The 25,950-nt window shown below is 41.8% G+C and overlaps 1 protein-coding gene and 1 long non-coding RNA gene across 7 annotated transcripts in view; both read left to right on the forward strand.

Annotated features, from left to right (window-relative positions):
• The window catches only part of LOC134754980 (uncharacterized), a 543,731-nt gene that overhangs the window by 156,362 nt on the left and 361,419 nt on the right, over window positions 1-25,950 (forward strand). The gene's annotated exons all lie outside the window — the stretch shown is intronic.
• The window catches only part of LOC134754824 (inter alpha-trypsin inhibitor, heavy chain 4-like), a 169,037-nt gene continuing 160,818 nt past the window's right edge, over window positions 17,732-25,950 (forward strand). For all 6 annotated transcript variants that reach the window (XM_063691244.1, XM_063691247.1, XM_063691249.1 and 3 more), the window contains exon 1: window positions 17,732-17,889. The gene's annotated coding sequence lies outside the window, so the exon portion shown is untranslated. The remainder of the gene's footprint in view (window positions 17,890-25,950) is intronic.

Below are 25,950 nucleotides of genomic sequence, written 5' to 3' on the forward strand. Positions count from 1 at the left end.
TGCATCAAAACAAACGATCACAAAACATGCTGGTAGGTGCTACGCCACCGAAATATAATACGCTAAAATTATACAAACGTGTCGCCATTTTATAACTAGCTTTTGCCCGCGACTTCGTCTGCGTGGAATTAGTAATGTAGGTATCTTAATTCTTAAACAAATCTGCTTTTTAATCCATCCTTTTTTCACCCCCAAATTGGTCCACACTATACATTTCCACCCCATTTTTTACACCCTTAAGGGATGATTTCGGGGATAAAAGTTATTTTATATCATTTCCCACAGCTCAAACCATCCCCATATCAAGTTTCATCTAAATCGGTTGAGCGGTTATTGATTCCCCATACAAATTTCCACCCCCCTTTTTACCCCCTTGAGGGGTGACTTCTGGGATAAAATGTATCCTATGTCCTTCTCCGGGACTCAAACTATCTGTATACCAAATTTCAACTAAATCGGTTTAGCGGTTTAAGCGTGAAGAGGTAACACACAGACAGACAGACAGACTTTCGCATTTATAATATTAGTATGGATAATTATGTATAAGATTTCATATTCTGTGGGTATAGTCAGCATCAAATAGATAGTGACAGCCAGTGATTCATCTGAAGACGTCACATTTCCTGATTTCATTAAGTCCAGTCTTAGGCTGCCTGTCCACAGGAACGGAGCGAGGTGGCGCTGGCGGAGCGATGAGCGAGGAAAAATCTCCGCTCTGAAATTTTAATGAAATTCTATTGCTGGATTTTTTCCCCGCTTACAGCTCCGCTCCAGTGGACAGGCAACCTAACTTTTAGAACCATACTCTAGCGGCGTGTTGACGCCGCAACTGGTCTCTAGTATTACTATATTATGGAGAGCAATCACTTATCCCCTACATACAAACACTTTTTAATAATATTATAAAGACCTACACATTTCCTAAACAAATGTGTCATTCAAATATAATACTGCTGCATAAAAAGGGAGACAAGGCTGATATAGGTAACTACCGCCCTATCAGCCTTGTATCCCATCTCTACAAAACTTTTATAAAAATCATAGAGAACCGCATCTCAGGACAGCTCGATCTCCATCAACCCCCCGAGCAAGCTGGATTCCGCCCCGGCTTGTCTACCACTGACCATCTGCATGCACTAAATCAAGTGATCGAAAAATGCACAGAGCACAATCTCCCCCTTTACCTCGCCTTCATCGACTACTCGAAGGCATTCGATAGTATATCGCATCATTCCATATTTGAAGCTCTACAACACCAAGAAATAGCACCGAACTACATAAAACTTTTAAAAACCATCTACTCCAACAGCACAGCCGCCATAAAACTTCAGTTTTCTGGCCCGTCCTTCGATGTACAAAGAGGAGTTAAACAGGGAGATCCGCTATCGCCGAAGCTCTTCACCAGCACTTTAGAGCACGTGTTCCAAAAACTTGCGCCGCTTTGGGGAGAGAGGGGCTTGATTGTCGGGGAAAGGAGGCTGACCAACCTTCGCTTCGCCGACGACATAGTCTTGTTTTCCTCAACTTCATCCGAGTTAAGTCACATGCTAGAAGACCTTAGCAACGCAAGCCTCGAGGTTGGACTGAAGATGAATATGTCAAAAACCAAGGTCATGACTAACAGCACAAAACGTAGGATTGAGATAAACGGAGAACACATCGCATATGTCCAAGAATACCTTTATCTTGGCCAAATAGTCTCTTTCCAGGCGCGACAGGACAAAGAAGTCCAAAGACGCACCGAAAACGCCTGGAAGAGCTATTGGTCAATGAAACACCTGATGAAGGGAGACCTACCTCTGTCACTCAAGCGTAGGCTTATGGACTTGTGCGTACTTCCAGTTCTCACCTACGGTGCTCAGACCTGGTCCTTGACGGAAGCTCAGAAGTCCAAACTCGGGGTTTGCCAGAGAGCTATGGAGCGCAGCATATTAGGTGTAAAATTAAGAGATCGAGTCCGAAACACCACGCTACGCTCTAAGACTCAAATAATAGACGTAGCTCGGAAAGCGGCCAAGTTGAAATGGGACTGGGCTGGTCATGTCTGCCGAATGCCGGATGACTTGTGGGCCAAGTTAACCACAGAGTGGGAGCCCCACGAGTCTAACCGGGGATCCGGCAGACCTCGTCGGCGATGGCGGGATAACTTAGACTCCTTCTTGACAAGCTGGCCGGATATAGCATTAAACAGAGACGAGTGGAAAAAGAGGGGGGAGGCCTTTGCCCAGCAGTGGGACACAGTGGGCTCTGAATAATAACTATATTATTATTATATATTTTACTATATCCATACTAATATTATAAATGCGAAAGTCTGTCTGTCTGTCTGTGTGTTCCCTCTTCACGCTTAAATCGCTGAATCGATTTAGATGAAATTTGGTATACAGATAGTTTGAGTCCCGGGGAAGGACATAGGATACTTTTATCCCAGAATTCACCCCTCAAGGGGGTGAAAAGGGGGGTGGAAATTTGTATGGGGAATCAATAACCGCTCAACCGATTTAGATGAAACTTGGTATGGGGATGGTTTGAGCTGTGGGAAATGATATAAAAATCATGATACGCGACCGCAATATGATACGGTAAATCAAGATTTCGTGGATAAGATGGCTTCTTGTCATTTGGCTCTCATGCCTAAAATTTCATAGGGCTAGAGTATAATTCATATTTAATTCTCTTTTTCCTATTATTCATGAGACTGAAGTTTACAAACATTCCGTGACATTCCGTGTCTGGGCTATACCGCGAAAATCGAAGTTCAAACTGCGGGCATCTTTCTCTGTCACTCTAATTACGCCTTCATTGGAGTAAAAGAGAAAGATCCCCGCAATTTGCGAATTTCGGTTTTCGCGGTAGACCCTCTGACCTAATAATAGACATAGTATATACACGTAGTTATAGACATGAAACCGAGCGACCAGGGGTAAGAGAAAGACATATTCATGAGAAAGACAGTTTCATGTATGGCAGCATAATCCGTTTTAGGGTTCCGTACCCAAAGGGTAATAACGGGACCCTATTACTTCGTCTGCAACATAAACATAAGCTATGCAGATGATATGGTGCTGTTGAGTCCATCGGTAGGCGGACTGAGAACCCTTATTAATAAGTGTGAGTCATATGCTTTAAAACATAATTTAAAATATAATGTGTCGAAAAGCGAATACATGGTTTTCAAGGCGGGAACCAAGTGCCCATCTCATGTCCCACCCATTTGCTTGAATGGCGAGCAGCTTAAGAGGGTTAACTCGTTTAAATACCTCGGGCACTTGGTCACCGACGACTTGCGCGACGATGCGGATATCGAGAGGGAGCGAAGGGCTCTGGCTATCAGAGCCAACATGATAGCTCGCAGGTTCAGTCGGTGTACAGCGCAAGTTAAAATTAAGTTATTCCGTGCGTTACATCACTGTATACCTGCAGCTTATGGTCGAGATACACGCAGCGCTCGCTCAATACATTGCGGGTTCAATATAATGACGCTTTCAGGGTGCTGTTGCGGCTGCCGCGGCATTGCAGCGCGTCTGGCATGTTCGCTGACGCACACGTCGACGGTTTCCATGCGACGCTGCGCAAGCGCTGCGCCGCGACGCTCCGCAGAGTCCGCGACAGCCGCCACAGCCTCCTGAGCGTAGTAGCGGGGAGGTGGGACAGTGGCCTAATCAGGCACTGGTCCTCGCTTCACTTAGGTTTAGGTACTAATATAGTTATTTAAGTATTTTTTTTAAGTATTTTTTTTGGTACTAACAAACTATGGACACTTATTCGTCTGAAATAAATGCATTTTATTTTTATTTTATTTATTACTAAGACTCCGCTGTCCGTCTGTCTGTCACCAGGCTGTATCTCACGAACCGTGATAGCTAGACAGTTGAATTTTCACAGATGATGTATTTATGTTGCCGCTATAACAACAAATACTAAAAAGTACGGAACCCTCGGTGGGCGAGTCCGACTCGCACTTGGCCGGTTTTTTTTCTTTCACTCTTATAAATTTCGGTATTTCGCCATCGCCTCCATTTCATTCGGCATTTTTTCATGGTTATGCCATCATAGCAAACCCGACCATGAAAAAATGCCCGGTCGGTGATAAAGATAAAGCATGGCACTATTTTCTCTTATAGGAATCGCAATAAGACTATCTTTCTCTATCAAAGAGTGTCTGGCCCTTGAACCTAATTTAGTTTTTTTTTAATTTACTTTTTTGAAAGTATGTACAACGACTGGACCGCGACCTTGGTACCGTCAAAATATCTCTTTCTCGCTCTCTGCGTACGGCAGCCCACCTTAAGCGCCTAACACATTACCGCACCGCACTGGTCATTATGCGATGCACCTATAAGTAAGAGCGAGAAAGAGATATTGCATTCTAACCGTAGCCGCTTTATAGCCGTATTTAACAGACTATCTTAAAAGCCGTTAGAGACTACCACACCTCACCGCGACCTTGGTGCGATGCGGAGCACGTATCGATAATGCGCAAGGTGGTCACCGTACGCAGCTATAAGTTAGAGCGAGAAAGAAATATTATAGCCGTATTTAACAGACTATCGTAAAAGCCGTTAGAGACTACCACAACTCACCGCAGTCTTAATGGTGCGGTGCGGCGCACGTATCGATAGTGTGCAAGGTTGTCACTGTACATACCTTAAGGACGCAGCTATATGTTAGAGCGAGAAAGAGATATTTTGACCGCACCAATACGGCTTTTCGAGATATTCTCTTTCTCGCTCTCACTTATGGGTGTGGCGCACCAAGATCGCGGTGCGGTGCGGTAGTCTGTTACGGATTTTACACACGATCGCACATACGCCGCACTGCACCAAGGGCGCGGACCGATGCGGAAAATGGGGTTGGCCGGTCGAAATAATTAACAGAGGGCGCCAGCATAGCTTGCCCTGTCAATCCCTAGAATTGTGTGAATTTTTTGTTTTTTTAATGCCCTGGATGCCAGCCCTTTAAGCCAAATCTTATAGAAAAAGGGGCAAGCTATGATGGCGCCATCTCTGCAAACCTTTGACAGTTGCCAACCCCATTGGCTGACCGTTTACCTTAAAGATCCGACATCATTTAACATCCTCATAAGAACAAACCTTGCTTGCGTGCTTTTTGAAGTAAATATAGATGCTTTTCCCCACCGACTTGTATGGTTTATGGTGGGCTGGTGGGCTACAAATTCTGTCCCTCACGGGCGCACGCGGTACGCCACTTCTATAGGATCCTACCTTCTATGGGCCAAAGCAACAATAAAATAAACATGTGTCATTTTGATAAGTACGATGTGGATGACACATGTCTGACATGTTGTCAAACACAATAATAAAATTTTATGGTGTTTTAATATAATTTTTAGTGTGGTGTATGCATGTTACAGTCTCAAAACAAATATTTGAATGGATTGGATACCTTACATACATTGAGTTCAATTCAATCTCAAGTCAGAACAAAGGTCACGTGGTACATTTTTTCAAATTAACTTTGTAGTACTTTTTCGGGAAAAAATCAAAAAACTAAGAGCTTATTGCAAATCTGTAGCATGAGACGAATCTAATGACATATCATTTATCAAAATCGGACCATAACTGTAGATCTGATGGGATGAACAAAAATCGGCCTCGCGTAATATATATATATAGATAGATATTTGGGATGGTCTACAATTCTACATGTTTGATTTAGTTGATAATGATACCAAACATAACTTCAAACCTAAATTTAAACAGTTTTAACCTCAGGAATTCAACTTCGGTGAAGAAGCTGAATTCCCCTCACACCAAATTTCACACCTTCAAAGTTTGATTTTTGAGATAAAAACTATATTATATCCTGTCCCGGGACTTAAAACACCTATTTACCAAATTTCAACTAAATCGGTTCAGCGGTTTAAGCGTGAAGAGGAGTAAAAAAAAAGTTATTTGTTTAAAGTTTATATGTTTTTTCTTCGGAAAGGTGTCAATGTTGATACCATAAATCAGGGGTCGGCAACCGGCGGCCCGCGAGCCTCTCATTTTTATCTTGATTATCTACATCAGTAAAGCTGCTAGGCCGGGTTTGGTAACGTTTTCGTATAAATCGGGGGTGCTGAATTCATTTATCGTATCAACATTGACACCTTTCCGAAGTAAAAACTTATAAACTTTAAACAAATAACTTTTTTTTTACTCCTCTTCACGCTTAAACCGCTGAACCGATTTAGTTGAAATTTGGTAAATAGGTGTTTTAAGTCCCGAGACAGAATATGATATAGTTTTTATCTCAAAAATCATACTTTGAAGGTGTGAAATTTGGTGTGAGGGGAATTCAGCTTCTTCGCCGAAGTTGAATTCCTGAAGTTAATACTGTTTAAATTTAGGTTTGAAGTCATGTTTGGTATCATTATCAACTAAATCAAACATGTAGACCATCCCAAATATAATTTAAATAGGTTCAGCGGTTGTTGATTCCCCATACAAATTTCCACCCCACTTTTCACACCCTTAAAAGATGATTTTGGTTATAAAAACTATCCTATGTACTGTCCCGGGACTCAAACCATCTGGATACCAAATTTCATTATAAAAAATCATTTTTTTAAATTTTGTTTTTACTTAGGAATGGTGTCAATGTTGATACCATAAATGAATTCAGCACCCCCGATTTATACGAAAACGATCCCAAACCCGGCCTAGCAGCTTCACTGATGTAGATAATCAAGATAAAAATGAAAGCCCTAAATAAACCTTCAAGAGCGGATATCTCAAAAAGTATACAAGATATCGAAAAACTTGATTGAATAAAACTTGTAAGAAATTAAATCTCTTTTCATGTTGTATAAGTGGCCAAGTCGCTCAGACGCATAGTTTCCGAGATATAATTGAAAAACCGAAAAATGGAACCTTCAAACCCCTCTCTCCCCCCAGCACCAGGGTTATGGCCGGGGACTTTTGATATGTTCATCTCCTAACTAGTCCAAACAAAGCTACGAAGTTAAAAGTTGTGTTCCTTGCATTTCCCTCTATAACTTTTTTTGGGCATTTATTTCCTGGCCTAACTCAGGACTTAGCGGATAAACTCAAGGGTTATCGTAAGGTGGCGACGTCACAGTGCAATATTCAATGCACTACCGCTCAGCGACAAGTGTTTACAGCTACCGAAGTTTTAACTGTATTAATATCAATTGATAGGTTTACCTGGAAATTTGAATTTATAGTAGCACCGAGTTTAATTGCACCTGTTATATTAGGATGCGATTTTATTAACAGAACAAAACTAGTCCCATATATATTTTATGGCTACGTGATATTTCAGTTTATGCCGCATTATAAAATTCCATTGTTAAAAAATTAAGAGCTACAAGGTTTAGTACAATTTAACTGCATTCAAATCGATGACGAAATTAAAAGGAAAATAGAAGATTTATTAGAAAAACATATGGAAGTCGTAACGGAAAAATTAGGTAAATCTAACATCTTGAACTAGAGATAAAACTCACTGATAATGATCCGGTTCGCTCACGATTTCACTCCTTGTCGCCGCCGAAAGCCGCTGAAATGGAGGCACATATTAATCAACTTCTTGATAAAGGTATTATTGAAAAATCGTGCTCACTGTATGCGTCACCAGCATTTTTAATCGACAAAGCCAGCGGCGGCAAACGACTTTGCTGCTATTACAGGGCGGTAAATAAAAATATTGTATACGATAGTTATCCTATGCCATCGATCGAATCAGTTTTTCAGTATTTAGCCGGAGCTAGGTATTTTTCAATAATCGACCTAAACAGCTCATTTCATCAGATACCGTTAAGCGACGAATCTAAACCGGTCACAGCGTTTATATCCCCTTTTGGGCTATTTCAGTACAAATATGTCTCCTTTGGGCTTTGTGTAAGTCCGCAGTCTTTAAATAGGGTAGTCGATATGATATTTGGGGATATAAAATACAAATATGTAATACCATTTGTGGACGATATTTGTGTTTTTTCCAAAGACAAAGAATCGCATGTTCAACACCTAGACGAGGTGTTTAATAGACTTGGTAAAGCAGGGTTAACGGTCAACCCAAATAAATTAAAACTAAAGAGTCGGTGCAGTTTTTATTAGGGTATAATATTAGTTATTCCGGTTTAGCCGTCGATCCCGATAAAACAAAGTGTCGTTGTTAACTATCCGGAACCGAAAAACTTAAAACAGCTGAAAACATTTTTGGGGATGACTAGCTTCTATGCTAAATTTATTCCTCGATATTTGGAACTTGCCGAACCGTTAAATTTGTTAAAAAAAAAAGACGCCAAGTACGTCTGGGGGCCTAAACAGGTTGAAGCATTCGCACGCTTAAAACAGCAATTAGCCTCATGCATGAAGTTTATATTTGAACGAAATATGTTTTATTCGGATGTTTGTTACCGTTATATCATGTTACAAATGCATTTCCGTTTTTAAATTATTACTTAAAATTATAAATAAAAACTACAAAAATTTGCCCGCGAAAAGCTAGTGAGCGAAACGCTCGAAACGCCACGTGACGTCACGCGTTCGACAGATTAGTGTCATTAGTAGCAAACGTCAGTTGGGCCGCCCAACGTGTGACGTCATCACGCTCTGTCGAATTCGCGCCAAAAATTATGAGCGTTTCAACCGCTCAAATATTTTCAACATTTTAAATATTTTTTAATAAAATAATGTTAAGGTTTACAAAAGTATTTTTATCATTTCCGGTATTCCAACGATATAAATTATGAATCCAAAAATAAAAATAAATTCATGCATGGAGCTAATTGATTTCACCGAACCTTCTAAGGTTTCCTGACTTTGCTAAAAAAAATATTCTTCAAAGTGATGCATCTGGAACAGCTCTTGGAGCTGTGCTCTGTGCTTCAGCAGGAGGTGGATGGGGCCCTGGCGCCAGTGTGTTACGCGAGTCGTACGCTGTCGAGCGCCGAACGCCGCCAAACGGTCTACGAACTAGAGTGTGCCGCCGCCGTATTCGGGGTCACTAAATTTAAACAATATTTAGAGGTCACGCCTTTCGAACTTCAAACCGACAATGCTGCGTTATCCTGGCTTTTTGAACACCCTAAACAGATTGGGAAATTGGGGAGATGGATACTTCTGCTGTCCAGATTTAAATTCAATATTAAACATATGAGTATTAAGGGCAGTTGTAATAACGTAGCCGATTGAGCCGTATGTACGAAGGAACGGAGGAAGTCAATTGTTCCGCGCTTCAGGAATATCCCGTTATATACTAATGATTCACTTATAAGACACCAAGTAAATGACAAATTTTGCAATGACATTATTATACAAATCAACGGCGGGACTAGAGTTCCACAATATAAAATTAAAAACGAAGTATTGTGCCGGCAAATAAGGAAAACAAATAAATGGCGAAATAGTATTACCTATTCATTTAAAAAAAAAAATTGAACTATTACCATGATCAAGATATATCTGGTCATCTAGGGATTACAAAAATTTTAAATAGAATAGCCAGTGTTTTTTTGGTGAAAGAACTTGTATAAGGAAATTAAAGAGTACGTAGTCGTAAGGTCGTGTTTACCTTGTCAAACGTCAAAACCATTAAATAAGAAACCGGTTGGTTTGATGTCATCAACGGTACCTACCGAAACGTGGGAAAGGGTTTACATATTTTGGTTATTTTGGACGGTTACTCAAAGTGGGTTCAGTTGTTTGCAGTACGGGCAGCGACCGCCGCTAACATCGTACGCGCGCTGTCGAGGGTCGTGTGGGCGAACTACGGACCGCCGCGAACTATCTTATCTGATAACTACACATTTCACAGCCGACGTATTTAAACAAATGTGCCAAGTTTGGGGAATTAATGATGTTAAAATATCTCCGTATTACCCATAGGCAAATGCAGTAGAACCGACATAGCTCGCAGAATTGCAAACCTTAAGTGGCAGTGGGCGGGGCACATTGCTCGCAGAACTGATGGCCGGTGGGGCAGGAAGGTTCTGGAGTGGCGTCCGCGTACCGGAAGACGAACTGCTGGTAGGCCTCCAACGAGATGGAGCGACGACCTGGTGAAGGTCGCGGGAATTCGGTGGATGCGAGCGGCACAGGATCGGTCGGAGTGGCGAGCCCTGGGGGAGGCCTATGTCCAGCAGTGGACGTCTATCGGCTGACATGATGATGATGATGATGATGAAATGCAGTGGAACGCGTGAACCGAAATTTGAGTGTAATGTTGAATATTTATTGTAGAAAAACGAAATCTGTATGGGACGAATCGCTACCTAATTTCCAGCTTGCTCTCAATACAGCAGTACATGAAAGTTCAAATCGTACACCAACAGCTATCTTTCTCGGGCGGGAAATTAGAATTTCTTTAGAAAATAAGTGGGAATTAGATAAAATAATTTCTGAAGGTAACTCGACTCATAACCACGAACAAAGTATAGTGGCTCGGAAGTTAAACACTGCACATAAGAGAGGAGTATTATTATAATAATCGTCGGAGACCTAATATTTTTAACGTAGGGCAACAAGTACTCGCGAAATGTTTTCCGCTTACAAACGCTGATCGAGGAGTATACGCCGCCTTTTGCCCGCGGTGGTCAGGACCATATGCAATTGAGAAAATTACAAATGCTCAAGCCACGATAACTAAGCCTAATTCAAATAATGTTGTGTAAGGTTTTATTATATTCAGAAAGGAATTAAACACTAATTAGCAGGTACACTGACTATTCTGGTGACGTCATGTTCGATGGCGGCAAACGGGTCGGCGCACACTCGCACAGGGGCATTCTTGGCCGGGCGACGAAACCGAACGCGCGTCTTATAGTAAAAATTGTGGAAGTACCTAATCTTAATCGTTGAGTTGTTGGTTTTCAGTTTGTTATTTTAAATAACGGTTTTGAAATATAATTACTTTTATACTACAAAGTGTTGGTTATTTCCGAGGTTGTTTACAAGTCAGCCAGTCGGATAACGAAATTCCGTAAGTACTCGCTCACATGTATTTATAACAAATATTATATGAGGAGCCCTTGTTCAATAAGGTGCTAGGGAGATTTGGATACGAGGGTATAGTTAGATTGGCTAGTATAGTGTTAATTATTTATATGTGATAGATACTCAGATTTCTAGAATAAAACACATTTCGATAAATTACGGGGTAATTTGAGAAATCGCTGGTTCGCGTACATTTTTCGTCAATGACTACGATCACGTGGTGCGACCAGTTTTAATGTGATAACCACGTGTTTTATAAAAACAACATTTTTGACTGCCACGTGGTAGCTTGTAGTTTGTCATGCGCGGGTGATACCGCTGACTGGGTTTTTTTTTTATTTATATCTTTTTTTTCTTTTCTTGACGTGACAAAATCCTATATATATATAATAAATGTAAAAAGTTTAAACGGTTGAAAGATTAAAATGTTAAAAGTTAAAATGGTTGAAATGTTAAAAGGTTAAAAAAGTTGAAAGGTTAAAAGTTTCAAAAGGTTAAAGGGGCTAAATTTTCATTAGTTTTGCGCTAGGACGCACCGTTTTCGAGAATATAAAAAAAGAAATCTAAGTTCTAGTCTCCTAAAAATTACTTCCAACCTCCTCGAGCTGAAGTACTAATGCTACTATGTACGAGTTTCAGATAATGAATGGAGAAAATGAGAAACGCCGGAGCTTAGTGACTCCAGGGCGTGAGCGCTCCCGATCGAGGCGTAGTGGTACAAAAACATTGTTCCAGAATTTAACCCGTCCGAAAAAAATCAAAGGATCGATGTGTGGTTAAAGAAAGTCAACGAGTGTGCTAAAGTTTACGGCTGGGATGAGAAGACGGTTATACATTTTGCTATGCAGAAACTGACAGGGTTAGCTAAGACTTGGTTTGAGAGCCTTAATACAATCCTATTTTCATGGGATGAATGCCAGACTAAATTGACTAACGCGTTTCCGTCAGAGCAAAACTACGGCCAATTATTAGAAGACATGTCGAAACGTAGGAGTAAGTACCAAGAATACATCGAGATTTACTTTTACGAAAAATTAGCGTTGCTTAACTAATGCGAAATTACGGGTAGGCGGGCAGTCGACTGCCTTATTCACGGTATAGGGGACAGGAGTATGCGATCCAGTGCGTTAGCTTTACGATGTGAGGAACCCGATCAGCCGCTAAAATTCTTGTTAAGCAATAATAAAGAATCATCCGTAAATGTTTCGTTGCCTAAGGATGTAAGTGATGATAAAACGTCTAGTAAAGCCGGCGCGACAGTAAATCCTAACATATTTTGTTATAATTGCAAGGAGGAAGGGCATATTTATTCTCGCTGTCCTAAGCCTTTAGTTAAATGTAGTACGTGCCAAAAGGTGGGCCATAAATCAGAGATGTGTAAGCTAAAGTCAAACTCTGGTTCGACAAAGGCTGACACCAAAGTACAAATCTAACCCATCCGACAAATTTAGAAAATCAGTAAGTTAATGGTGAGGCCTTTGTCGACCTAGGAAGTGAAGCCACTCTTATACGGGAATCCAGTTTCTCTCATCTTGGGCTTTCTCATGATTGCGTTCCTATTACGATGATAGCGTTCGGTGATAAGCTGGTGCAGTCTTTAGGATCGGCGGAGTTGTCAATAACAATTGATGGCGTGTCCGCCACAGTTATGTGTAGGCAAAGAGGATATAAATAATAGGATAGGGCGGTGCTGTCATAGTGAGTTTTGTAACCACAGTGAATTCACTGCCATCTATCGACACACTTTGAAACTAAAAATGAAGATTTTTAAAAGCACGATAGGTTGTATTTAAATATGGATAAATGATTTTTATTTATTTTTGCATTAATGATTTTATTATTTTGACTCATGTTCTTTCACTGATATGCGTTAGAATTCTTAAATAACAAACGAAACCGTCAACGCCCTCTATACGAAGGTGGGCCGGGGGTAGTGGCGCCATCTGGTCGAAATCGGGTTGTCGAGGTTTTCGAGGCACGTTTTTTTCCTTAGACTGTATCCATCTATTACGGAGTTATATCTATCTTTGGTGCAGGGTAGTTAATGATAGTATTCTCGAGAAGTCGATACTCATAGGTCAGACTTACTCTGAGCAGCCCCATATCGTGGTTTACAAAGATGCAAATAAGTTGCAATTTTTACACATAGGTACAGAGCTTCCTAAGTTACAAGAGCGTGTTGATGAGAAGTTAGAGAGAGTAAGGATTGTAGCACGTACCAGGATATATGGGGTAGCTAGCATAAGAGCCGCCACTGGGGCAGAGGTTAGTGGCAACGTTGTGTTAAATACTAAAGTGGTAAGGAAACCTCCAGATCAGTATGTAGTTTTGGCGGGGTTTATGAGGTGAAGCAGGGTAACCTTTTTGTAATGGTTATACCTTGTGCTTCGTCTTGTTACATACAAAAAACTTTGTATTTGCGCGAGCAGAACGTGTAGAGGCGGTGTATATTAGGCTGTCGGATATATGTACAACAGTATGTCTGTACCAAAATGAAATAACTGAAGAAAAAAACCGCGTCATCACCGTTTGATGAGAAACAACTCCGCATAGGTAAAAATGTTACCGAAGGTTGACTGGTAGAGAATGCCTTGTAGCATTAAGTCCGCCTTTTGTACATTTGTATTTTCTTTTGTGCAATAAAGATTAAATAAACAAATAAATAAAAACAAGCTCGTTAAACTTCTCAACCGTTACGGAGATTGTTTTGCTTCTGATTTAGCCAGCCTAGGTTGCACTAATACGACCGAAATGAATATAGAGTTAAATAGTGAGCGACCGGTCGTATATAGACCCTATAGATTGTCACATCATGAACGTGAGAAGGTTCGTGTGATGATAGATGATATGTTGCAAGCCGGTATAATCAGAGGGTCCGTATCTAATTACGCTAGTCCTGAAATATGTAATAAGGGCATTGCAGGACATTTTCGACACTTTCCGAGTGCCTGATCGAGTCATAAGTAACCGTGGGTCATGCTTCACTTCCCATGCGTTCAGAAGGTTTTGTGTAGACAGAGGCATCAAACATGTACTGAACGCAGTGGCCAGCCCGAGAGCAAATGGCCAAGTCAATCGATACAATAGAACGATCCTCGACTCGCTGACAGCTCAGGGCCTTGGAACGGATGAGAGAGAATGGGACAGGGAACTAGGGTAAATTCAGTGGGGACTAAACAATACGGCATAGAAGACGATCGGTAGGGCACCAGTTGAAGCTATGTTCGGGGTTGAAATGACAAGCGAATATAACCCTGTGTTAAATGAAGTTGCAGATAAGGATAAAAATAAATGGCCCCTAACGTCTATTCGTAGCGAGGTTAAGTGAGGTGACGCCATTGCTCTTAGTTTTTTAAAAAATAAATATCAACTTCCGGATTCTACTGCACAATGTTTCGACGTGGTCCTTTAAAGAGAGAGTTTCATCGTTTATAATACCCAAATACTTAGTTTTTGTAGTAATAGCCATTTCGGGTGCATCGGTTTGTTTCGGAGTTTGTGCAATGGTGGGCATATAGCTTGTGATTATTTGTGTCGTGGTTAGTTTTGCGCATATAAGGTATAAATAGAGGTATTTATTTATTATGTTGACATCTTATTATGTACTTGCCATTTTGTTTACACATGTTCGGACCAGAGTATCAGTTCTGTGGAATGGAGTTACTGGAAAGACCCTACCCAAGTTTTGTAACTGCAGTAGGGCCATGGAATTCTGCATGTATGGAAAATCGTTACCCTAACCGAACCGGCCCGGCCGGTAATGCGCTAGAGACGCAGCGCAGCGCCGAGGCGAGACCCTGCACATAGTGTTGGGCATTCAAGAATAAAATCATTATTTGAATAAAAATTCTTCGGAATAAAATCGAGTTGATTTTATTCCCGTCAAAATTATTCCGCTAATTTTGGCCGGGACTAATTCGTATGTGACAAAATTGAATGGGAATAACTTATTCTTATTCAAATAAATGTAATCATGATTTTTTATTCCAAATAATATTCCTGGAATAAAAATGTGGTCTGGGTCTGGGTACCGTATAGGCGTTACGTATAGATAGAGGTAAATAATTGTAGTTTCTTTCTTGTCTAATTTATACCTATTTGTATGCAATATAATCTTACAAATTGACTGTCACAAGTCTTGGTACCCGTATTGCTTTTAATGTGATAACTAAATCATCAGGTACAATTCAGCTGATCTGATCGAATGGTTGGTAGCGAAACTCTTCAAATGGCTGATTGTACCTAAACGAAAGTAACAAATAAAAATACATGTTTCTAAAGGTATGATGAGTAATGGCTCGATGTGGTGTATTCCTATTTCTCCCCGCCGGGCGCATATGTGAATAGGCGCTTCATATAAATCATTCCCATATGTCCCCGCCTCATGTATCGCGGCGGCCACGTGGGGTAGGAACAAATGGGGAATCTCACTCTTGATTTTATTGTTTTCGAATTATGTTTAGTAGTTTTACTGTCCGAATTACTAACGAGACTTATGGTGTTTTTTTAAAAGTTCTTTTGATATTTAAAATTTGCATTTATTATCAGACGGAAAGATAACAGGAACAGTATTAAAATCGTTCGACACCCGGGTGCCGCAGTGCTAACAAAGAATTCACCAGCCACGACTTAATCCTATTGTTATTGCCAAATTGCTAATGAGTAAGCAATGACGGTCACACGTGGAAATTAACACGTCAAATAATACAATACAACTCATGCTGCGACTTTCGGTAAATCTAACGATAAGCGTAGGACTCTTTTCTTACCTGCTCTAATTTACTATCTCATTCACTTTCCGTGGGTGTGAAAGAGATAGCATACTTAAGAGTAATAATATGTAAAATCCTAGCAAAAATTCAGTTACTTGTCTCGTCGATCGATACTTATAATGTATATATGATATCTATACATATTATGTATACCGTATATATATATAACCATGGATGAATTAAGTGGTGATTCTGTGATTTCAGTGGACAGTGGTGATGAACAAAATACTACGCGACCGGATGTTGCAGTTTCCGTTAGCACAAACTCTGAAACCAGTGCCGTATTAGACATACTACTTAATATGATGTTCTTTGAGCTCCATTCAAACAGTTCAAATGGAAAAAATGTAATTGCTATATGCAAAAAATGTACACCAAACAAAAACAATAAAGTAAAAGGAACCAGCCGTTCAACTTCTAACTTCCTTAGTCATCTGAGAAGAAAGCATGGCTCCAGTGTGATTGAAGAGTATCGTCAGTATTTACAGCATAGAAAACAACAAAAGCGCACCAATAATGACAAAACTTTGGTGTGGTGAATTATTTTTTATGTTGCAGTTAATGTATATAAATATTTAATACACATTTTTCATGTTAAACTAATACTTATACTTTCAAATAATCGCATTAAATCATTGCAAATACTTTTATTATGATATTAGGTATGATATTTTTGCTTTTGTATGTACATAGTATAAAAAAATATTTTGTATATTTTATGTGATTTTTCGTCATACATACCTACTTGTATTGTATAGTTTCTCGTATGCATACATACCCCGACTATAATGTTTTAAGTTTGATTACAACTAAACCCATATAACTCATATTACTTGCATTTTTATTCCACTATCCATATCTTTATTATATAGATACCTGCAATGGTTGCAAGCAATTACAAATAAGTCAAATACATAGAGGTACTAATTTCATTGTAAATTACTTACTAAAAAGCCGCATTAACCAGTCACTAACCTCTTTATAACTAAACAAATTAGCCCAAACTACTATACTTTCCACAAAATTCTGGGTCCATTACGTTTAGTCATTATAGTTCCCTTGTTCACTTTATAGCTTTATCACACAGCTACAAAGTAAGAATTATGAAGTTTCTATAAAGTCTCTGATAGGAATTTAAAATTTCCATTTGTTGTGAGACGGAAAGATAGGTAAAAAAGAAACAATATCAAAATCGTTTGAAACACCGCCTGCCGCACGCACGTGTTTATTGGCAAGTGCTAACAAAGAATTTAACAGGTATGTAAGACTTAAGCCTATTGTTATTGCCAATGAGCAATGGCGGTCTTAAGTGCAAACACGCCAAATAATACTATACAATTCATGCAGCGACTTTCTACACATCTAGCGATAAGCGCCGCAGGTTCTTTTTTTTAATCTGTCATTTACTATCTCTTTCACTGTCCGTAGGTGTGACAGAGTTAGCATATGTAAGACCTTAAGGTTGATAGGAGTAATAAACAAAATAAATAATACGCAAAGGATAATACATTGAACCATCACAGAATTTCGCTGTTTACTTTCTATGTAGCTTCATCATCAAATTATCATCAACGTTTCAAAGGCACCAAAAAAATGTTCCTATACATATTAACATAAAATCTTTTTACGCTAAAAAAATTCAAATCTATCCCACCATTGAAAAGAGGGGTGAAATTCATTTTACAAACTATAACCAATTGTACTCAAAAGTTAATCCAATTCAGAATAACATTTTAATTGAATAAAACTTTATTTGGGATAATCCTACGTCGGGGTCCGCTTTTTATTCCTCATTTAAGATAAAAGTTACATGATTTAGTCCCGTTCATTTTATTCGGGACTAACCAGTGCAAGAATTATTTTATTTCAAATCGATTGGAATAAGAATAACATTTCTGTTTTTATTCTTATTCTTATTCAAGTTAATTTTTGCACTGTGCACAACAATGTTGATACCTATAAACATCGAACCCGAGCGGGCCGATCCAGCGATAATATAAGTTCTCTGGTGGGCAGCGGAGCCGCGAGTTGCGTGGCGGCCGACGGCGACTGTACACGTAGGCGGCATTCGGCAGCATCTACCTTCGGCTAGCGAGGAACGTGCCAGAATTTGACGGCCAATTGGACCAATCATCTCGTTGAGAGTAAACAAACCGGTGCGTATGACTTTATGTAATGTTGGCCTCTTGCATGCCGTGCCGGTAGCGAATCTAACTATCCTATCCTAGAATGTTTTTTCATGTAGTTACCTCATCTTTGTTTTAGATATATTTTGACTTAAATGTAGGTATGACGCTCGGTATTTATATACTCCCATTAGGTATTTCTTATTATTTACTGCGTAAAAATAAATCTCAAATCAAAAATAAGTATCAATAATGGTACTGAAATTAAACTCCTTAGCCGTACCTATGACTTACTTGACTATTTACCTATTTATTTTCTTTTAAGTTCAAGATTGGATTGTTTTGTTGTTTATCAGGGTTTAAATGTTATGGATGAGGGTATTATGCATGTATATATTAGTAAAACACTTTGTAGCCCAAACGGCTATGGTAATGTGAAATCAATCGGACTTAGAAATAGGTACGTATATAACAATACATGGCAAAACAATATCTTCTTTAGGTGCCGTGCCGTCTGCTATTGCAGTTTGGCAATCATCATAACAATCTGTATCTTCGACACAGCAACTCTGAAAATCGACCGAGTGCTTTTTTGGAACCATTGGCGCAGATTTCTAAGCCACGATATTCTTCTTCCACCGAAACTTCTTTTACCATGGATCTTCCGTTGTATATCAACTGTAACTCGTACATTTGACTTTTCAAAACAATATAAATACTTAGTAAGTACTTATATTGTTTTAATAAGTACTTAACCTATTACTAAAGTAGAGTAAGTATTATTTTAATTATATTTTTTTTTATTAATCGACAGTGTATACGCATACATTTATGATTTCTAGACGTGAGCTTGATATATATTGTTTTGAACATGGACGCGAAACGCCAGCTCGTTGTTAATGTATACAAGCAAAAATTCCGACGATGCGAGATATTTAAGAAGCTAAAATATTTAGATATTAATGTAAGGTTCATATCTCGGAACATTAAGCGATTTAAAGAAAACAGGATCTTCAAGAATCAAGCCCAAACCTGGGCCGTAAACTGCATCTAATATTACAAGCGGAACTCCTTGTCTAATTCCACTTATTAGAAAAGGAGTTTCGGTTGTAATATTAGTTGTAGTTTATTATGCAACACGGCCCTGGTCGAAAACCAGGTTCGTGTCAAAAATATAATTAAAAGGCGGAAACTAGCCCAAGGCACCCCAAGGTGCAAGTAAACTCGCTAAAGATATGAAAATATTCCGACGATCAATGAGTCGTATGTTACGACATGGCCTACAAAAAACGAAACAGTCATGGATGAACAGAAAAAATCTAGTGAAAAAATGCAGGGACTTGGTAACTTGGCATGAGAGCGATGAAATTATTTTTTCCGACAAAAAGATGTTTAAATTGCAAGATAGCCACGCCACAATCAATAAAATGACCGTGTTTACGGTGCTTCATTGGGGAATATTCCAGTACTTAGACAAATTAGCCGTACAGCGGTTTCAAAGTGCGTCAGCCGTCATCGTATCGGGTGCCATATCACCTAGGGGCAAACTACCACTGCTGTCCATGGATCGGGGAGTAAAAATTAACCAACTGGTGTCGTTATGGAATACATGCTCAGCAGGATTGGGAGCACACAGGGAATGAATTTAAATGGGAAGTAATTAAATGATCAGCCATTTTTAAAACTGATCTGCAAAAAAAATGCCATTAAATCATTTGGGCAGCATACAAATATGTTACCGGCAATAAATAAAAATCGAGCTGCAACTCCTGTTCAGCAAATAATTCACAAACGTTCAACATTATAAACCAATATCCATCTGCTTAGTAAATAGTTGAGCTGCAAAATTATTATTTGGTCAGCAAGATTTAAAAATTGGTTGGCAGTTTAATTGAGACGTATGCATATTAAACAAATGGTAATCTGATATAATAAGATTGGTTGCGTTTGATTTGAAAAATCGGCAGGGTTGCAGGCGGAGCGGAATCGTGTGCGTGCATTTCATTCGATGATTATTAGCAGTCACATTGCGGTGTTCTAACGTATTTGTTGGTGATATTTATCCGTTTTGGTACTTTGAGAGTATTATAGGTGTAAAATGGAAGATATTAGCTACTAGAAAAGTGGGTTAGGTTAGAACTGCGACCTTCACAGAGAACAACTGCTACTAGAAAAGTGGGTTAGGTTAGGTTAGAAACTTAGAACTGCGACATTCACAGAAACAAACTGCTAGGTACTAGAAAAGTGGGTTAGGTTAGGTTAGAACTGCGCCCGGGGGGGGGGTACCGTGGTTGACATGCTCGCGACCCCATTGCACCCCCCTCAACGGCATAGACGGAAACGCCGCAGGGGATGTTAGTGGGTATTCTCCTCCTCTTCCTCTGGCTAGCAGAGGAAGTTACGGGAGGAGCGAGTCCCACATACCACCCCCCAATGGGCTTCCCCAGCCCGGGGGTGAGATGCGTAAATGCATTTACCGCTGCGTCAAAAAAAAAGGTTAGAACTGCGCCCCCCGACTAATTGCAGCATCGGCCGCACTGAAGAGGCTGATGCCGAACATCGGGGGGCCGGAGGTTGCGAGCCGCCGTCTGTATATGGGGGTGGTGCGATCGATGGCCCTGTACGGGGCGCCGATCTGGGCGGGGAATCTGGTGGCCCGAAATGTCGCCCTGCTGAGGAAGGCTCAGAGGGCGATGGCCATTGGCCATCAACGTCGTACGCGGGTACCGCACCACCTTATACGATGCGGCGTGCCTATTAGACGGAACGCCTCCTTGGGATCTGGAGGCGGAGGCCCAAGCGTCTTTGTACGAGTGGCGCAGGGACCTCCGGTTCCAGGAGTACCATCCTGCGCCCAGGGAAGTTGAGGCGCAGAGGCTCCTCGTCCGGCAGTCCATCGTCCTCCAATGGGAGGAAGAACTAGCTGGGCGCGAGGGAGGACACAGGACTGTCGAGGCGGTCCGGCCGGTCCTACAAGACTGGCTGGAGAGAGAGCGGGGCTCGCTAACCTTCCGGTTGGTGCAGGTACTCACGGGTCATGGCTGCTTCGGGAGCTACCTGCACCGGTTCGCAAGACGGGAGGTGACGACCGAGTGTCACCAGTGCAGCTGCGGCGAGGACACGGCGCAGCATACCCTGGAGGAATGCCCAGCCTGGGCGGGGCAGCGCCGTGACCTCATGGCAGTGGTGGGGGACGACCTCTCCTTGCCGGACGTAGTTAGGCTATGGTCGCCGACGAGAGGTCGTTTAAAGCGGTCCTCTCCTTCTGCGAGGATGTAATGTCGCATGTGGTAGTGGCGGGCGGCGGCGGCGTGGTCACGGTTGCGTACTTAAGAGAACCCGTGGCCACGCCCCATTGGCGGCGCGCAGGCATACCGTTGGTTTTTTAGTGGGTAGTGGCGCCTTTTGCCGAGTCCCACATAACCCGCACTTTCTCCCCCGAGGGTGTGGGTATGCATAAAGCATTTTTCCAACGAAAAAAAAAGGTTACAACTGCGACCTTTATAGAAACCAACTGCTGCTAGAAAAGTGGGTTAGGTTAGAACTAATTTTTGCGGATCAGTTAAATTGTAATGCAAAATGAAATAATCCGCTTACCCACTGATTGCTTAACAAAATTTTATTAATGGAGAATCGCTTACTGCCGATTAAATAATTAATTTGCCAACCAAATCAATTTAGAGCAGCTCATTATGATTTTATTGCAAACTGATATTGAAATACTTGCTAACCTTAAGTTGCTGATCAAATACACATTTTGGCTGACAAAATATATATTTTTGTTCATCAAAATACGAGTAGGAATATTTTGCAGATCGATTAAATAACACCGAATTTAAATTCATTCAAGCATCGGTTGGTCAACATATGGGACTGTGGGACGATATAACAGATGAGGTAGTGCGTGCCGCGTGCAACTCATTCTATGGTAGATTGCGTGAGGTTAAAGGAGAGCGATTGGAGCTAATGAATTAGTTTTGTAAATATAGAGTATGCTTAAAATAAAAACAAGTTTAATATTGAAATTTACAGGGTTTTTTTTACAAAAAATTATGGCTATTTTAAACTAGGACACTTAATCTGCCCATTCGCCCAATGTAGAGTTGTTTGTTACGGAGCTATTTAATTGAATATTTGACGCCTGACGATAGCCTATGTACTCTAAAGCGTCAACAACGCGAGTACGGAAGTCGGAAAGTGAAGAGAAACGATCCACTTTAAGTACCCACTGTTCTATTCAATTCGCAGTGCGCTAACGACGTCCGTTCTGGTCATAGTGATGGTCATCAAGCTCCCATTCCGATTATTGGATTGGATTGGATTGGGAGCTACCTACAGTACAGTGAATATTTAAGTGATGCCGATAAATAGTGAGCGTCAGGATGGCGGGTGGACCTCGGCGATTTCAACGAAATATTTATAAACATATTGTACCTTCAGTGTACCTCAGTGTACCTTTAATAAAAACCAATGTACCTCTCCCTAAAACGAGATATTTAACAAAAAAGTTCCACCTGCCATTCTGACGTCAGGATAGCGGGTGGACGGCACTAAAAGTATGCAGTTATATTGTACATTTAGTGTACCTGTGTAAACTTTCATTAGAAATCAGTATATCTATCCCTAAAACGAGCTAGGCTCAAAACAAGGTCCACCCGCCATCCTGACGTCAGGTTGGCGGGTGGACCTATGAAATCTTGCATTATTTCACGGGAAATGTATGTGTGTATCTTCAGTGTACCTCCGTAAACTTTTATTAGAAATCGGTATATCTATCCGTAAAACGAGATATTTAACAAAAAAGGTTCACCCGCCATCCTGACGTTAGGCTGGCGGGTGGACCTATGAAATCTTGCATTATTTCACGCCAAATGTATGTATTTGTAGTGTACCTTCAGTTTACCTCCGTAAACTTTTATTGGAAATCGTTATATCTATCCCTAAAACGAGCTAGGCTCAAAACAAGAGACGTGGCACGAAGGGCATTTCTCAGAGGTGGCGTTTTTACGTGTACGGAGACATGAATACGTGAATTTATTGCTTAATAAATCTGAATTAAATCATACAAATCCATCAGCATCTGATACACCTGGGCAACTAGTAAAACATTCCATGTAGTATATAGGTATATATTAAAAGAAAATAAATGTTAAACGATAAAATTGACGAACAGTGGGTATGTCCCACACCCAGATTTGTTGAAACAAAAAATCATAACTTAAGACGGGAATTATATTTTAAATTTTAATATTGGTTCACGTATTCTACATTAGTCTATTATTTATATTACTTGACTGAAAATAATTTACGTATTAATATTATCAAATAAATCCAATTATTCGACTTGTCCCGGGCCAACACGTCATTTCACTGGAATTTATAATCCTTGTCGGCAAATCACAAAGGAATATACCAGGAACGCCGTGCCGCGTGCGCAGGAAGCAGGTAGCTTTAGTCGCGCCACGTTTACTGGCGAGACCGGACGTCGGCGTCGGCTCCCGGTCTGCCTGCGGATTTCGTAAAGGTGTGTTCTGCATTCGGTGGGTTTGGTTACGTGATTTTTTGAATTCGGTGAAGCAATTAATTGTTTAAGTGCTTGTGCTGTTTTAGGTTTAAGGCGCTAGTCGCTACTATTGGCCGTAAACTCTTACTTTCTAGAGTATATATCTGCTTAACGGTTCGACAAAAAAAAATTATGAAAAAAATATATATTAATCTACATTTTATGTACAACATTCCTAACGTTTGACTTTTACCCTGTGACTTATAGTTTCTCCATAAAAGGAGCATTACGACAGGCCGTTTTGCGACTAACTTTGCTTACATCTCCTAAACGGTTTATTCGATTAAAGTTATTTTTAAACTAAAATAAATGTTTTAACAGGCACTACAAATGCAACGTTTCATAATGTTAAAAAATAATATTTTTTTAAAGAAATCGAATATTATTCAACATTTCGTGCGTATGTAGCTCGAAAAAAGCGTGGCCGGCAGTCGTGTGCTAGCTTTGAGACGAGGAGGCTGTGTGGCTCGTCGCTCCGTGCCTTCCTTGTACTCTGTATGCTTGTGCTGAGCCCAAGTGCAATATAATTGGAGTTATTGTGGCCAAAGACTAAATAACTGCAGAAAGTTGATTTGGTTCTGACGCACTTTAGCGCGCTTCACACGGTGTTTCGCAGCCTAATATTATGAAAATAATGACAATATTTCCACTTATGTTTGAGAAAGCTTCATTTGAAATATAAAAATAAAAGTTTTCTAACATGCGCGAACATTTTGCCATTTTTACGTTTTTAATAAAGTACGATTCCTAACAAAACAATAATTAATTGATTAATTTACGTTGTATATGTAGGAGAGACTTCGCCTCCTTGTGTGTGTTCTACCGCTTGTACAATGGGCTGTGCTCTGAAGAATTGTTTGACATGATGCCAACGGCCGCTTTTTATCACCGCACCGCTCGCCATCGGCAGGGTGTTCATCCTCACACCCTAGCACCTAAATGGTCGCGTACTGTGCGGTTTAAGAGGAATTTCCTCCCGCGTACGCTTCGGCTGTGGAATGAGCTCCCTGCCGAGGTTTTCCCGAGGGGCTACAGTATGGGGTTCTTCAAAAAAGGAGTGTACAGGTTTTTAAAGGGTCGGCAACGCGCGTGTAATATCTCCGGTGGTGCAGGCGTCCATAGGCCGACCCGGAGGAACCTCTTCTCGTCTTCCCCCCCGTTACCGATGGCGTGTTGGAGTGGGCCAAGGAACGGCTCAGGGCCATGCGCAAAGCGCCGGGACCGGACGGAGTGCCGGGAAAAGTACTTTTCCTGGCACTCAAGCACCTCGGGAACCGTCTCAGATCCCTCCTGAACGACTGCCTCGAGGAGGGGCGCTTCCCGGGATGCTGGAAGGAAGGGCGACTGTGCCTACTGAGGAAGGAGGGGCGCCCACCAGACTCCCCCGCTGGCTACCGCCCCATCGTGCTGCTGGATGAGGTCGGGAAGCTCTTCGAGAGAATCCTGGCCTCCCGTATACAGCGGCACCTAGTGGAAACGGGCCCGAACTTGCATGACAGCCAGTTCGGGTTCCGTAGGGGGCGATCTACTATAGACGCGGTGGGCGCGCTGAGGGATTTCGGGGTGCTTGCGGCAGGCCAGGGGGAGGGAGTGGTGGCAGTGTCACTGGACATCGCCAACGCGTTCGGTTCCCTCCCCTATAAGGTCATTGGGGAGGTACTCCGTTACCATGGCGTGCCTCATTACCTGAGGCGCGTTGTACAGCATTACCTGACGGGGCGGGTAGTGCTCTTTGAGCAGAGGGGTGTCCGGGGCGCGAGGGCCATGGCGTGCGGGGTCCCACAGGGGTCTGTCCTGGGCCCCCTCCTGTGGAACCTCGGTTACGACTGGGTGGTCCGGGAGGTGCAACTTCCACGCACGGTCACCGTGTGTTATGCGGACGACACACTGGTGGCCGTGCGGGGAAAGGAGCTGGAAGAGGTGCTCAGGAGGGCAGCGGTGGCGACCGAGCTCACGGTGCACCGCATAGGACTCCGGGGGCTTCGGGTCGCACTGCCCAAGACCGAGGCCGTTGTCTTCGGGCGAACGAGGGCATGGGGGCAGCTGCCGGTGGGCACTGCAGTGAGGGTGGGGGGCGAAGATGTCCAGGTCAAGCCCCACATCAAGTACTTGGGACTTGTCCTGGACAGAAGATGGTCCTTTAAGGAGCACTTCACGAGAATGGCTCCTCGTCTCGTGGGTGCTGCCTCGGCTCTGGGCCGCCTACTACCCAACCTAGCGGGGCCGAATGCCCCATGCAGACGGCTGTATGCGGGGGTCGTCCGGAGTATGGCGCTCTACGGAGCCCCAATCTGGGCCGGACGACTCACGGAGGCCACGGAGGCGCTGCTTCGCCGGCCGCAGAGGGTGGTGGCCCAGAGGATGGTAAGGGGGTACCGCACCACCTCTCACGCAGCGACATGCCTCCTTGCCGGCACCCGCCTTGGGAGCTGGATGCGGGGGTGCTGGCCGAAAGATACTGGCAGAGGGTTGAGGCCAGGAGGCGCGTGGAGCCCATGGATGCGGAGGAGGAGGAGAGGTTGGCCCGA

Source organism: Cydia strobilella, chromosome Z, assembly GCF_947568885.1.
Source record: "Cydia strobilella chromosome Z, ilCydStro3.1, whole genome shotgun sequence".
Lineage (NCBI taxonomy): Eukaryota > Metazoa > Arthropoda > Insecta > Lepidoptera > Tortricidae > Cydia > Cydia strobilella.